The 16783-nt window shown below is 30.7% G+C and overlaps 1 non-coding gene and 1 pseudogene across 1 annotated transcript; both read left to right on the top strand.

Moving 5' to 3' along the window:
• The first annotated feature begins 2455 nt into the window (after positions 1–2455).
• On the top strand, positions 2456–2650 carry LOC127099804 (U2 spliceosomal RNA). Its single transcript, XR_007794272.1, has one exon. It is a non-coding gene; the product is annotated as a U2 spliceosomal RNA (small nuclear RNA).
• Positions 2651–5788: 3138 nt separating this feature from the next.
• Positions 5789–5957, top strand: LOC127099860 (uncharacterized; annotated as a pseudogene).
• The last annotated feature ends 10826 nt before the right edge of the window (positions 5958–16783 follow it).

The raw sequence follows: 16783 nt of genomic DNA, 5'->3' as shown, positions 1-16783 counted from the left end.
GAAACCCCTATCACCGTAAGAACAAACTATCCCATCAAACAGGTACTAAAGAAGTTGGACCTAGCTGGAAGAATGGTGGCATGGATGGTTAAACTCTCAGAGTACGATATCTTCTTTGTATCCAGGAGTATCACAAGTCCTAATCTCTAGCAGACTTTTTTGGTCGAGTTTAGCATATCAGTAGAAGCAGAGACCACATATCTCTGGACTTTGTCAATTGATTGGTCCTCGAGTTTAGAAGGAAGTGGCGTTGAGATTGTGATGGAAAGACTCGACGAGGTGTTATTAGAGCAATCCTTATGTTTCGGCTTCAAGGACAGTAACAACCAGATAGAGTATGTTAGCTTTAGAAGTAGGAGCCATCAACCTTAGGACGTGAAATGTCTTTTAGTTAGTCACCATTCAAGTAGGGGGACTACCAGAACAAACAACCTTTATTATTAAAGTACTTGAAGAAATTCCAGGAAATGGTGAAAGATTTCCAATGTTTTGAGATTATTCACGTGGTCTAGGAAGAAAATTTTGGGTTGTTCTGCTATCAATGCTCACAAGTAAGAAGAAACTAGGTCTCAATAAGATTGTGATCCAGGAGACCATTCCTTCGGTGTCAGAACATTAATATATTATATTTTCTTATCTCTGTTGAACTATTTATATTCTCTTTTTGAATGATTCCTGTAACCACACCCTTGTTTTAACTTTTAACTTCATTATTTCGCCATGCTCGTCGAATTTTGTACTTGTATATATCTTTGTTTCAGTGAGTCATGTCATGTTTATTGATAAGGTTGATGTGGGCAAGATTTCTGACTATAAGTGTTATTTAGGATATTAAGATGCCACTTAGAGTGTAATGGTATCCATAGGGAGTTATGATATCCAGGTTCAGAGATACCTCTGAGGATGCAATAATACTCCTAAGGGTGCAATGATACAACTATTCACTGACATATTTTTCCACAAAATAGCTTGATAGGAGTTTCATACTTTATTCTCAGGTCATCTAATGTATTAAATTATCCATTGCTGTCACAAACTTCCTCTTTGTGTCGTAGCTCAAAACTTGTCATACACACTTGATTGGGTGACTTCATCTTGCTCATTCATCCATATTATTAGATTACCACATGAGAACATACAGAACCCCTAGTTTCATCTGCTCATAGTGTGATTGATCTTACATAGTTTGCATTTGAATACATGGATACTTACTGTGGCAGATTTCTACACCCTTTGAATCCTAGTCTTTTTTTAGATGTAGTTTTGAGAGTTAATGTCGTCTCAAGTATAGCAGCAGAGTAATATTTTCTAATTCATGCCAATTCTTCTTTGGCTACCTTTATACTGTGTAATATCTTCATTGATTTGCATATAAGAGCATGCCAATATTGCAAGTTCACAAATCACAATGCATGCTTGTAAGTTAGAAACAATAGATAATTTAAAAGAATCATAACATCAACTCACATGACATAGTTACCAGTTTATGGCATGCTAATGAGGGCTGGAATTTTATGAGATGTGGAAATATACAGACTAGAAAATCAACCTTGGATTGTGAGTGTAAAGTTTTAGTGCAGTAAAACGAACTTCAGCATGACTATTCAACAACTCAAACCAATCATAGAGTCTATAAAAGAAACAAGTTCCACCCACCAAGCAATATTGAAAATATAGATAACGAAATCAGAGCGATGATAAAAAACGGTATGACATTTTAATCATTTTGAACAACTTCCTTCATGAATGACTCAAAAAGACTAAGTAAATGCCCTGCCGATTGCAGAAACCAAAAGCACAACACAATTAAGTTGATTTTAAATTGCAAAAATATCAACGCGTTGAAAGTGTTTTAAATATCAACTTCATAATGGTAAAACATGCATTTAAAAATGAAAATATATTAATCTCCATTTTGCACTAGTGACAGAATATTAAGTTGATTTTGAATAGAAATAATAATTTGAAGAATATTAAGTTGATTTTGGATTGAAAGAATAATTAATTTAAACAAAATTAAGTTGATTTTGAATAGAAAGAATAATTTGATGTGGTTAAAAATACATAGGCGTGAGAAAAGAGCAGTAGTGAGGCGATGCATGCATGATAAGCAGCCCATGGTGATACAAAAATATTTGGGTTAATGATGTTACAGGAATTGAAAGAAAGAAAAAGGTGAGTTAAGGGAACTAACTGTTTGATAATACTTGGGATGTTAATAGCTTCCTGAATGATAATATTAATTGATTGATGCTAATAGGAAGAAGTGAACTACCACAGTAAGAAATTCAAAGGAAATAAAAGAAAGAACATGAGAGTAAGAAATTCAAAGGTGAAGATAATAAGGGAAAGTCGGCTAAGTTTTGTGCAGTGCTGTAAGTCCCACATCAGGGAGCCAAGAACGAAACAGAGGAAATGTGTAATATAAAAAGCAAAGCCAGCAATAGGAAAAAGCATACCTTTCTCGGCCTTTTGGCTAAGATCAAGTGTAGTATCTGTTCTTATCAGTTTAATATCTGATATGTGGGCCAATGGTCCACACGATATTAAATTTATTTCTTGAGGGGGAGAGTCCACCACAGTAGCTTGCTATTGGGTCTCTCGCGTGTCGCTCTTGCGTTGCACTATAGCAATTGCTGGCGCACCCCACCAATTTAGTTATTAATATTTTCTCTCTTTCACCAGCTTGTTCATATCTTTTCATTAATTAACATCAACAAGTTTTCATAAATTCTCACCAAACTCTTAACTAATATCACCTGATGTGGGACTACACTATCCATTTATCCCTTAAACTAATTATTCTTATTAATTATTCACCGACTTTGTTTCTAAATATTCTAATTAAATTAATTATTCACCGAGTTTGTTTCTAAATATCCCAATTAAATAAAACTATTCACCAAACTTGTTTTTTTTTCTTCTCAAAATATAAAAATAATATTTTTCTTTTTTCTTATGAAGATGAATGTCATAAAAACTTTCATTGGAGGTTTATCAACCTCATCAACAAAATATACACCATGGTAAAATATAAATTTGAACACTATATGCATATGTTGATTGCTTAATACTCACACTTTTAATAAAAAAAAGTCTTGCGATACAAGTATATTTGGGGTGGGAGAGTGAGTGCAAAGGAGGTTGTTGATGAGAAGGGTTTAGTTGAAAATACAGCTGAAGTCTGAACAAGGAGGTGCATGCATCTTCATGTGTATCTAGGTGCTAAATAATTTTGGTTCAAAAGTTTGTAAAATAATCTAGTCCTAAGTTCTTATTATGACCTAATACAAGGGCTTTCAAAAAAAAATCTGTCTTTATTCCTTAGTTCTTATAATAATTTTTTTTTCAAATGATCGTGTATCATTCTCATTCCTTAGTTCTTATAATAACCTTTTAAATAATGATGTATCCTTCATACAGAACCAAAAATAATTAGTGATTCGGAGGTTATAATGGGCAACAGTAGATTTGAGCTCTTGATATGGTAGAGAAGATAGTCAATCTTCAAGATAAGCATGCTAACTTTAGTATTAGAAAGAGAGAAGTGAATAAAATTTGAGTTTGATCAAGTCGTTTAGAACGTTTATAGTAGAAATAATATAGCTTTCTACTTTCTTAGGATCACGAGGATTGTCTAAATAACAGACCTCTCGTAATATTTATAGAGGTGATATAAGATACAACCGATGGATTGAAAAGTGAAGATCGATATCCAACACATCAATATTAAACGAATAAATTGACACATGAAAGTAATTTAGATTTATTTAAGAAAGCTCTGTTTTGCAAATTGATTTTTTTTAAAGTGTTTTTTATCGGGATCAACCAATAAAATAGTTTATTCAATAATTAATGACACAATTATTTGTTCTAAGAGGGTAGGACAAAGTTTTATAGGGTTTGTCCTATATAAGGAATTGTAATCTTAAAACTAGTTTTTAATTAAAATTCTAAACATCTAAAATAACTATACCAATCAAAATTAAATTTCTAAGCTAATCAATTAAATATAAAAAAATCACTAATCAAACATAGTCCCATTGGGATAAAGTTTTTTTATCCTTTTAATAAGATTTATTGACATTTAAACATTATTTTTTGATTAAGTAGACTAATGACTTAAGTTCACCTTATTAAAGATTAATAAATGGGACGTCGCGGATTCTAATATGCGTCCTTACACCTGATGTTCCTATACAACTATTCAATATCCCATATTCCTTTAAATATTCTATTTTTATCATTTGAGACCAAATGAATTCTTATAAGCTATATTTCTTTTCAGTTGAAACAAATAGAGTAATTAATGAACTCGAATGAGTTTAGTTCTTACTCAATGAGACTGACATATATTAATTAATTTAAGAAAGAGAATTTTGATAATATTAATAATTGGTCAATTGCTTTAGTAGATAAAATATATATACTCGAAGATATTTTCTTTACTATCTTTTAATAGAAACCACTCATTCTATCCCTCTTTTCTAAGCATTCTTTTCCATCTAAGTGGTACCAACCCCACTTTTCCTTTCCTTTTATCACTAAACCAAGAAAAGAAACATAGAGAAGTGAAGAGAGAAAGAAAAGAGAAGAGAAAGAGAATAAAAGGAGAAAGAAGAGGATAAAGAAGAAGAAAAGCTTGGAAGAAGAAGAGTCATCATCAATACCACCATATCATCTAAATTTCTCGATTATCTCCATCTTCAAAGGTGGGTTCCTAGATAGTTTAGCTTTAGGGGGGATGAAATCCATAAAATTAGGATTTATGGTTTTGGTGATTTCTCTCTTTATTTGTGCGATTGGTATTTGAAATATGATATTGCTATGTCCCATATTGCTGTTGCTAATCATTGATGTTGTGTTGAATTTAGGTTATTGTTGTTCTCACATGATGCTATAGCTTGTTGATGACATTAAGTTATATGGTGTTGATTCTTGTATGGTGGTTGTGTTGTTGTGGTATTGATGACATGCTCATGTTGTGTGTGACTATATGATGAGTTATATATCTTGTTGTTTTTTGATGATTGAGATACGTTGTACATTTGAATTGGTGACCATGATTAGAGATTAATGATGTTAAGAATGATGAAATTTATGGTAAAAAAATGTTTGAGAATATTAGTCTATGATTATGTATGATTTAGAATGCTTAAGGATTGAAGAAGATGAGTTTAGAAGTGTGACTTTTAGAAAAGTTGCATGTGTCAATCGATTGACACCCTGGACCAATCAAATGGTCGCTTCAGTTTTAGTGATATTTTTAGTAAGAATAACTTAGGATATGAAAAATGACTTAGATGGCGATATTTGAACACGAAGTTACTTTGGTGTGTACCGTGGACGAGTAGTCTCAAAGATTGTAGCCTAGTCACTGACTAATGGGCTTTATATGGGACATGTTATGATGATATGCTAAATGGTGGATGTGACCTCTAGTGATTGATGACTACATCACGAGAATATTGAGAACTATTCACAAAATTAGAAATTTTCCCTTGATAATGCACATCCCAATTGAGGTACTTATGAAAAGTAGAATTGGGATGAGGCACAAATGATCCGTGTCTCACAATGGGTTTGATTCCCAATTATGGATTGGATCCATGAAGGAGAGGTGGGAGCCTAAGTGGGTTCGAGTCCCATATGGAGAAATATACTCTAAGTGGGTTTGTGTCCCATACGTGTGATGGTTCTTAAAGTGGGTTTAAACGCCATACTAACACTTTTATCGGGATCAACCAATAAAATAGTTTATTTAAGAAAGTAATTTAGACGCCATACTAACACTTTTAAACGCCATACTAACACTTTTAATATCTGATATGTGAGCCAATGGTCCACACGATATTAAATTTATTTCTTGAGGGGGAGAGTCCACCACAATAGCTTGCTATTGGGTCTCTCGCGTGTCGCTCTTGCGTTGCACTATAGCAATTGCTGGCGCACCCCACCAATTTAGTTATTAATATTTTCTCTCTTTCACCAGCTTGTTCATATCTTTTCATTAATTAACATCAACAAGTCTTCATAAATTCTCACCAAACTCTTAGTAATATCACCTGATGTGGGACTACACTATCCATTTATCCCTTAAACTTAAATTAATTATTCACCGAGTTTGTTCCTAAATATCCCAATTAAATAAACTATTCACCAAACTTGTTTTTTTTTCTTCTCAAAATATAAAAATAATATTTTTCTTTTTTCTTATGAAGATGAATGTCATAAAAACTTTCATTGGAGGTTTATCAACCTCATCAACAAAATATACACCATGGTAAAATATAAATTTGAACACATGCATATGTTGATTGCTTAATACTCACACTTTTAATAAAAAAAAGTCTTGCGATACAAGTATATTTGGGGTGGGAGAGTGAGTGCAAAGGAGGTTGTTGATGAGAAGGGTTTAGTCGAAAATACAGCTGAAGTCTGAACAAGGAGGTGCATGCATGTGCATGTGTATCTAGGTGCTAAATAATTTTTGTAACGTAACTAAGTTAAGGTTCAAAAGTTTGTAAAATAATCTATTCCTTAGTTCTTATTATGACTTAATACAAGGGCTTTCAAAAAAAAATTCTGTCTTTATTCCTTAGTTCTTCTAATAATTTTTTTTTCCAAATGATCGTGTATCATTCTCATTCCTTAGTTCTTATAATAATCTTTTAAATAATGATGTATCCTTCATACAGAATAAAAAATAATTAGTGATTCAGAGGTTATAATGGACATCAGTAGATTTGAGCTCTCGATATGGTAGAGAAGAGAGTCAACCTTCAAGATAAGCATGCTAACTTTAGTATTAGAAAGAGAGAAGTGAATAAAATTTGAGTTTGATCAAATCGTTTAGAATGTTTATAGTAGAAATAATATAGCTTTCTACTTTCTTAGGATCACGAGGATTGTCTAAATAACAGACGTCTCGTAATATTTAGAGGTGATATAAGATACAATCGATGGATTGAAAAGTGAAGATCGATATCCAACACATCAATATTAAACGAATAAATTGACACATGACAATAATTTAGATTTCTTTAAGAAAGCTTTGGTTTGCAAATTGATTTTTTTAAAGTGTTTTTTTATCGGGATCAACCAATAAAATAGTTTATTCAATAATTAATGATACAATTATTTGTTCTAAGAGGGTAGGACAAAGTTTTATAGGGTTTGTCCTATATAAGGAATTGTAATCTTAAAACTAGTTTTTAATTAAAATTCTAAACATCTAAAATAACTATACCAATCAAAATTAAATTTCTAAGCTAATCAATTAAATATAAAAAAATCACTAATCAAACATAGTCCCATTGGGATAAAGTTTTTTTTATCCTTTTAATAAGATTTATTGACATTTAAACATTGTTTATTTTTTGGTTAAGTAGACTAATGACTTAAGTTCACCTTATTAAAGATTAATAAATGGGACGTCGCGGATTCCAATCCGCGTCCTTGCACCTGATGTTCCTATACAACTATTGTAATATCCCATATTTCTTTAAATATTCTATTTTTATCATTTGAGACCAAATGAATTCCTATAAACTCTATTTCTTTTCAGTTGAGACAAATAGAGTAATTAATTAACTCGAATGAGTTCAGTTCTTACTCAATGAGGCTGACATTCATTAATTAATTCAAGAAAGAGCATTTTGATAATTTTAATAATTGGTCAATTGCTTTAATAGATAAAATATTTATACTTGAAGATATTTTCTTTACTATCTTTTGATAGAAACCACTCATTCTATCCCTATTTTCTAACCATTCTTTTCCATCTAAGTGGTACCAACCCCACTTTTCCTTTCCTTTTATCACTAAACCAAGAAAAGAAACATAGAGAAGTGAAGAGAGAAAGAATAAAAGGAGAAAGAAGATGATAAGGAAGAAGAAAAGTTTGGAAGAAGAAGAGTCATCATCAATACCACCATATCATCTAAATTTCTCAATTATCTCCATCTTCAAAGGTGGGTTCCTAGATAGTTTAGCTTTAGGGGGGATGAAATCCCTAAAATTAGGATTTATGGTTTTGGTGATTTCTCTCTTTATTTGTGCGATTGGTATTTGAAATATGATATTGCTATGTCCCATGTTGCTGTTGCTAATCATTGATGTTGTGTTGAATTTAGGTTATTGTTGTTCTCACATGATGCTATAGCTTGTTGATGACATTAAGTTATATGGTGTTGATTCTTGTATGGTGGTTGTGTTGTTGTGGTATTGATGACATGCTCATGTTGTGTGTGACTATATGATGAGTTATATATCTTGTTGTTTTTTTATGATTGAGATTCGTTGTACATTTGAATTGGTGACCATGATTAGAGATTAATGATGTTAAGAATGATGAAATTTATGGTAAAAAATGTTTGAGAATATTAGTCTATGATTATGTATGATTTAGAATGGTTAAGGATTGAAGAAGATGAGTTTAGAAGTGTGACTTTTAGAAAAGTTGCATGTGTCAATCGATTGACACCCTGGACCAATCAAATGGTCGCTTCAGTTTTAGTGATATTTTTAGTAAGAATAACTTAGGATATGAAAAATGACTTAGATGGCGATATTTGAACACGAAGTTACTTTGGTGTGTACCGTGGACGAGTAGTCTCTAAGATTGTAGCCTAGTCACTGACTAATGGGCTTTATATGGGACATGTTATGATGATATGCTAAATGGTGGATGTGACCTCTAGTGATTGATGACTACATCACGAGAATATTGAGAACTATTCACAAAATTAGAAATGTTCCCTTGATAATGCACATCCCAATTGAGGTACTTATGAAAAGTAGAATTGGGATGAGGCACAAATGATTCGTGTCTCACAATGGGTTTGATTCCCAATTATGGATTGGATCCATGAAGGAGAGGTGGGAGCCTAAGTGGGTTCGAGTCCCATATGGAGAAATATACTCTAAGTGGGTTTGTGTCCCATACGTGTGATGGTTCTTAAAGTGAGTTAGAGTCCCATGGAAAGAAAATGTTGTCTGTTGATGTATCGAAGACTTTTCGTGATCTTCCGCATGTGGATTGAGTGCAATTATAGATATTGTACATAGCTCTTAGTTTTTCATTTATCCACAATTGTATAACATGTGCCACAAATGTATTTTTTTGTTTGTACATGTATATATAATGATGTCGTTAGGCACTTGTGTTGTATCAATACCAAATAATACTATGTATAATGTATTTTCTAGATGTATATTATACAGGGTGTTACAATTGGTCTTAGAGCAGGTTAATCCTCGACTTAGCCTTGAAATATCATAAGCAAATATATTCATGCCTCATATGTGTGTTTTGACAACATGATTCTTAATGTCACATTATGTAGTATTGGGTCTGATCAACCTAATTCTATATGTGTGGTAGGTAGGATCATGGTTGAGCGACCACGGGGACTCCGAAGGTTGAGTAGAGTCTGTGCTTCAAGAGTAGGCTCAAGCCAAGAATTTAGAAGTAAGGAGAACCAGTGAGCTCAATTTGAGTTGGGATAAGAGTTGTGGTTCAGGTAATGTGGAAGTGAAGGGTAAGACATAGTTCAAGCAATCATGTAGTGCTAAAGGGAGTCGGAAATTAAGGATTTCTCTTGGATGAATTTGTTGGAGTTTTGAGAAGTGGATGAGCCTTCTAGTAGAACAAGATTGACCCTCCTGTATGGAACACGTATTACGAGAAAATTCCATAATATGAGGGAGAAAGGATGGTTGTGTCGCATGTATGCCACAAGGCTCGAAAGCAAGGTGGTGTACTGGTGTCTCAGCTCGTAAGGTCACTAGTGCATCTTGAGAGAATGAGAGTATGATCGTAATGTTACCTTTCAAATAGTTGAAGGCCCGAGAAGTTTTACAGAGTTTGTCAAAAATAAGGAATTGTAATCCTAATAGTAGTTTTAATTAAAATTCTAAACATCTAAAATAACTATACCAATTAAAATCATTTTTATAGCTAATTAATTAAATATAAAGAATCACTAATCAAAGATAGTACTATTGGAATAAAGTTATATTTTTAATAAGATTTATTAACATTAATTTTTTTTTTTTAGTTAAGTAGTCTAATGACTGAAGTTCACTTTATTAAAGATTAACAAATGAAATGTATTGGATTCAAATACGCGCCACTATACCTATAGAGTTGTTGTCTTTCCCTTATGTCATCAACTTTTAAGGTTAAATTAAGATTAAAACTTGAAATAAAGTTGAAATGATATTTTAACACTATTGACATTACATTGTATGTCACTGTTCATAAATACGATGAATAATGACATACAGAATTTTGACTTTTTGGTCTCTTTCCAAAATAAATTTGGTTAATGATGTGTAAAAACTTGATTAATACAATAAATAGTTTGGTTAATGTGTGTTTTAGCGTTAAAAAATAATTTTGGTTAATTGAGTGTAATAAGTTGGTTAATATAGTTCATAATTTGGTTATTGAGTGTCTGACATAAAAAAAATAAAGTCTTAGTAAATCAACTTTGATTAATGTTATGTATAAGATTGATTAATACAATTTATAACTTGATTAATGAGTTTTCGAAATTAGAAAATATCTTAAGTAGTAAAATAAAGTTGTATAATATAGTGTATAGATTGATTATCATATTTTATAATTTAATGTCAGAATTTGGTTAATATTATGTATTTTATTCGTTAATATAGTATCGAAGTTGGTTAATAAATTATAAGTAAAATAAGTAGTTAATATTGTACATTTTTGTGATTAATACAACAGTGAAGTATGTTAATGACACAACCTTATCTTTATGTTACAAAATTTATTTATTTTTATAAATATTTTTTAAAATAATATATTTTTTGTTTAAAAAAACACGATTCACTGTATAAATACGATAAACAAAGTGTATATGGTGTACGTATTGGTGTCATAAATGTGTGTCAAGATAGCATACCCCATATATTAAACTAGTAAAATACACGTGCAATCACACGAGTTTCGTTTGGATTCGTATTACACGTTGCGATATCTCATTTGTCAGCTTTGAAATATGTATTTCAAATCATAAACATTCACATAATTACAAATATAGACTAATAATATACACCAAACTTTATGCATTGATCCAAGTAGTATTTTCAAAAACAAACGAAGTATGCATTGATCTCATTTATAAAAATATATGTATCAACAATAAACTCTTTTCCGTTTATAAAAATATTTGTATAAATAGTCTTATTCTTATTTTTAAAAATATGCAACAAAACAATACAGTTATTCACGCTTATAAAAATAATTGAATCAATAGTAGACTTTTTTCAGATTATCAAAATATTTGTAACAAAAAATACACTTTTTTTAGTTTTTAAAATAATTGAATCAACGGTAGACTTTTTTTCGTTTATGAAGATAATTGTACAACAATACATTTTTTCCCATTTAAAAAAGTATTTGTATCAACAAAACATTTTTTGTTGTTTATAAAAATATTTGTATAAACAATATACTTTTCCTGTTTATAAAAATATTTATATCATTAGTATATTTTTTCCCATTTATAAATATATTTGTATCAACAATACACTTTTCCCATTTATAAAAATATTTATATCAACAATATATATTTCCCTATTTATAAAAATATTCGCATCAACAATACACTTTTTCCGTTTATAAAAATATTTGTATCAATAACAGACTTTTTTCTGTTTATAAAAATATTTTGAATATTGTATTATAGATCAAAGACATTCATAAAATTAGACGTATAGACTAATAATATGCCACATGCATGATGCATTGATCCAAATATTAATTTCAAAAACAATGGAAACTGAGCTTAACACAATGAAATTGATAAGTAAATAATAAGAAAATCGTATTAATATTTAAAAATTGTATTAATGTTGTCGCATTAATATTCTCGTACTACATGACTAAATAATTTTGGTTTGAAATTCTCTTCTACAATTGTTATCCCATAAATATGCTTCACATGTATCCGTCGATCTATGCCTGCAAGAACCTTCATTACGATGAACTCTCTACAACTGTTCTCCAGTAGATACGCTTAACATATATTCGTCAATCTATGCATGCAAGGACCTTCATTAAGTTGAACTAAATCAACAATTACCTTAGCCCAGTATAGTATCCCAAACACAGCAATTGCCATTTGTATAACCAACATAATTAAAAACAAAAATTATAAAATATGGAATCATATTAATTTATAATCTAAAAAAATAGTGGATATGTTTATTATTATTTTCTTCAAACATACTCATTTTTAATACTACTAATTTTGTTTGATAGATAAAAATGCATATTTAGCAATTTAGAATGATCAGACACAAAATGTATATATTAATTGTATTACTAAAATTCCCTACTATATGTAAAAAAAATGTAATAGTATTATGAAAACAAAGGATAAATTACATTCTTGAATAAAAAATATAAGCTTTTACATGAGATCTTTAAAGATGAATCATTATTGGAAAAGGGACTCACTGCAAACTATATTAATAAACAAAATAATAATTTTAATCTAAGCTAGTTAAACCTTGAATTCCTCTTGATTATAGTCTAACAGCATATGAATTTTCTCCAATAATCTTTATATTTCTTCCATTTCTGGATGTGTTTTTTCACCTGCAATGAACTCACTTACAACACCATAAATCTCTACTGAGCTAAACCCCGGTGTCTTGTTTTCTCCTTTGATTTTCATGATATCCCTCACCCTTCTAGCAAGGAGTATGTTTCCCAAATGATGCATACAGATTAGAAAGCGAAACATAGACTCCACTGTGAATGTGATTATCCAACTGCAACACTTTTTTAACAACAAGTTCAGTCAGTTGAGTTTTTCCATGGTTATAACACACATCGATTACAAGTCTGACATACTGCAAGACCACATCTTCCTTTGGCGCATCGATGTATTCTGCATAATTTCTTATATCTAGAGCATAACCAAGATCTCCTACCTATTATAATAAATTTGTTTAAAAGAAGTTAGTTGCTTAATGTTGCAAGACAATGGTGTTTAACTATGATTTTAGTTTTGAAGAAATAGAAACACACGCCATATCACTACAAAAAATCGTGTAAATTATGACGGTTTTATTAGGTCAGTTACTTAAACTGTCGTAATTTACTGAAAATTGAGTCGGTTAATGTATCGTAATATAACTTAAATTATGGCGGTTTCAACCGCCACTTTTTTAAACTAATTAAATTCTCAATGACGCTTTACTTTTCAATTTCCCTAGTATTTATTAATTAAAAAGATAAAATCAGATGCAGTTGACCCTAGTTTAACCCTCTAGAAATTTGTGTACCACAAAAAGTTTAGTTTCCCCTAACAATTTTTGCTCACCTCACTTTTTATTTATTTATATTTTTTAGGAAAAAGAATAAAAAAAATCTCTCTTTTTTATTTCTTTTATAAACAAACGAAAATCAAGGGTTTTCTCTTTGATGAAAAAAAGTCAAGGGTCCGTATCTTCTTCAATTGGTTTAGGGTTTTTCAAAAACAAACATTCAAGGATCTTTTCCTCTCCGAACGAAAAAAATCTCTGATATGATTTAAGGGCTGCGTTTTCTCATCATTTGATTCTCGTTTTTCTTCATTTGACTCTTATTTCTCATAAATTTATTCTTGTTTTCTGCATCACGATTTTAGGGTGGCGTTTTCTAATCGTGTATTGTACACCATCACCTCCAAACGAATTTAGGGTATTCACTCATGTATGTTGTATATTAACTCACCAAATCAATTTTGAGCTTGTTCTTGTCAATGTGTTTGCTTCTGCGCATAAACATATTCTATTTGAATTTTGGTCTTGTTCCTTTCTGAGTCACTATTATTAATACACGCTTCAGTAAAAAAAGTCTATATGCTCTAATAAATTTTCTAACGTTCATTTGAATCTGAAGTCTTTAAAAAATTCTCAGTAATTTCAATTTTCAACATTTATATATTGATCATTGTTTAGCCTCGATTTGATGTATAATATCTCATTCAATCCTTGAATATGAGCTTATTTCATTTTTTTCTATGAATACCATTCATTTATGCTATATTAATTGTTCTCTAATGAATCAATTGAAATTAATTATTTATAATAAATGAAGGAGAGAAATTCATTTTTTCAATTTGTGTCCATGAACTATTTGATGTATGGTCTAAGAAACATATCTCTGAATAATTCAATTTTGTTTTTGAATTTACTTTCAGGTAACATTGTGGTACATGTAGCCCTTTGAGTTCAGGCCACTCGCTGAGTTTGGTTCCATTCAATCCGTTCAATCATTGTCGTTATCACCATTGTTATACCAACATTTCCAACTGAGTTTGTTTTTGGTCATGTTTTTCTGATCATGTTTGGGTACAACCGCTTTGATTCCTACTTCTCTTGTTCCACGGATGGTAGGTGGAAATGTTAGCATTAAAAAATTAAGTGAAATAATTATTTTGATAATTTGGATACGAGCATTTAAATAAGATAATAAGATAATTATAAGTTTTTGTTTTGCAGGAGGAGAAAGCAAAAGTTATCCAAACAATATTATGTGTGGCTGGAATCAACAAATTAGTGCAAGATCTATATGGTAGTCGATTGCCAGCTGTAATTGGAGGGTCTTATATGTTTGTTCCAACTACAAACTCAGTCATTCTCATTGGCCGATTCAATGATGAGCTAGATCCCATAGAGGTTTTGCACGAGAACAATTATTGCTTTTAATTATGCACACTTGATATGCCATATGCTTGTTTGGTTATTTTCTTGTATTGTAATGAAATCAACCATAACATGAACATAAACTTTGATTTTAGAGGAAATTATGCTATGTTATATTCATAAAACTGATAACGATGCAGTGCTTTAATCTATTAGAATTCGAAAAAATAGTAAGAGCGTAAGTTTGTTAATGGAATTTTGATAATCAATAAAATTGGCGCGTCTTAAACTCAAAGATGTTGGTTCAATTTCTTGTGAGCTTGTGGCGCGTCTTAATACATATTTTTTGTAGGCTTTAGTTTATAAAGTATGCCTTCTACCTTGATTTTTCTTGTTTGTTTTGGTTCCCATATAGTAGAATTAGAATCTTTTGTGAGAGTTCAGTTGCAATGAAAGAGCAATTTGGTGTCAATTTTCACGAAATTGGTTATGCAATATTGTATTGGTAGTTAGTTGTGTCATCTGGAACACTCTTTAATCTACCAAATGGTTACCTAAGATTCATATATTGGCCACTTGTTAGTAGACATTGGTATGTGTATAATGTATTAGCTGTTGTATGGTAACTAGGGGTGTTTATATTCAAAGCGATCCGATTTAAATAAAAATTGCAAATCGATCCAAAAAAAAAAAATCTAAAAAATAGAAAATTGCAAAAACTTGAATGCTATTGAATGTATTTGAATGTCATTTTATGAAAACCGCCCAGATTGAATTTTGGATTACGTTTTCAAAACGGAACTAAATCAAACCGTCTGCATATATTTAATAATGTATAGTAATGTTAAATATTTATTTCTCTCTATAAGCTTGTGAAAAATAATTTCTTAATGTATGATACAGGAGAAGGTTTCTTATGCTACCGAGAGAGTGGTGGAGTACATGGTTTTAAATAGCGGTTACGGATGTGGTAGCCTTCGCAACGAAATTGGACCAATTGCAATGTGATTTAAAATTACGGATATAGCCGCAATAAGAACCACATCAGATAAGTTTTCTCATGTTTAATTATTTTCATCAAAAATCAAATCCATTCAACATATTGATCTTACATGTTTTCTTCTCAAATCCGTTCAAAAGATAATATCTATTAGAAATGGCTTTGATGCATTTTTCAAATGTAATGTTTAGAATTATATTATTTTGTTGTAAGTCAATAGTTTCTAAAACCATAGAGAGAGGAACTGTGACATATTCATTTCCACTTGCATCAAGTGATAATTAGGAATTAATTTGTGAGTTGTTAGAACCCTACCCTTAAGTTGTGATGCATGTGCATGTGTTTTCATGTTAATCGATTATCATTTTTCTACATTCATTGAATTCACTACTATTTATATTTGATTAATTTGATGGCTTGGTTAATGCTTAATTGTTCTATTGAGTTTGGTTGTCTTGTCTTGATACTTCAAAGTTCAATAGAAAGTGACTAGTTTTCTTTGATAGTATAATGATAAAATCATCAGAGTTATTTCTTAAAACAAAACTCCAACATTGTTTAAATGAGTATATGGCATGTGCATGTTTGGATGGGTACTGGCTCTATCATTATATGGTTTGGCAATCCTGTGATTTCAGATCTAACATATTGACATTCAAAAACATGCGCAAAAAGGTTACATTATAACCAATCTTAATGATATTCTGTCCAAATTTTTATTTCTTCTTTGAGATAAATTAAACTATAGATCATGGTTTTAATTTAAGCTTGCAAATTTCAGCTTGATCAAACTTATTGAAGTTGGAAACTCTACACTTCACACTCATGTTATTGGAACTTTTGGATACATGCCGCCAAAGTATGACTTGTTTTAGCTATTACATAAATATATTTCGAATTATATGATCACAAATCCATGTTCTATGAGAGAACAAACACGTGTTCGGGTGATCTACAAAAAATTACTCATAATTTAGTGTTGTTAAATATTTGGTATAGCACCAGAACAACCGGTATTGCGTATCGGAATTTTGACTATTCAATACGAAAGCCAATACTACATTATCTGTTATCTCTCATATCAGTTTACTTGTATTGTTTATGCATAGAAGTCTT

Source organism: Lathyrus oleraceus, chromosome 6 (genome assembly GCF_024323335.1).
Source record: "Lathyrus oleraceus cultivar Zhongwan6 chromosome 6, CAAS_Psat_ZW6_1.0, whole genome shotgun sequence".
Taxonomy (NCBI): domain Eukaryota; kingdom Viridiplantae; phylum Streptophyta; class Magnoliopsida; order Fabales; family Fabaceae; genus Lathyrus; species Lathyrus oleraceus.
The sequence above is the reverse complement of the archived record's forward strand: the minus strand, read 5'-3'. Positions and strand labels throughout refer to the sequence as shown.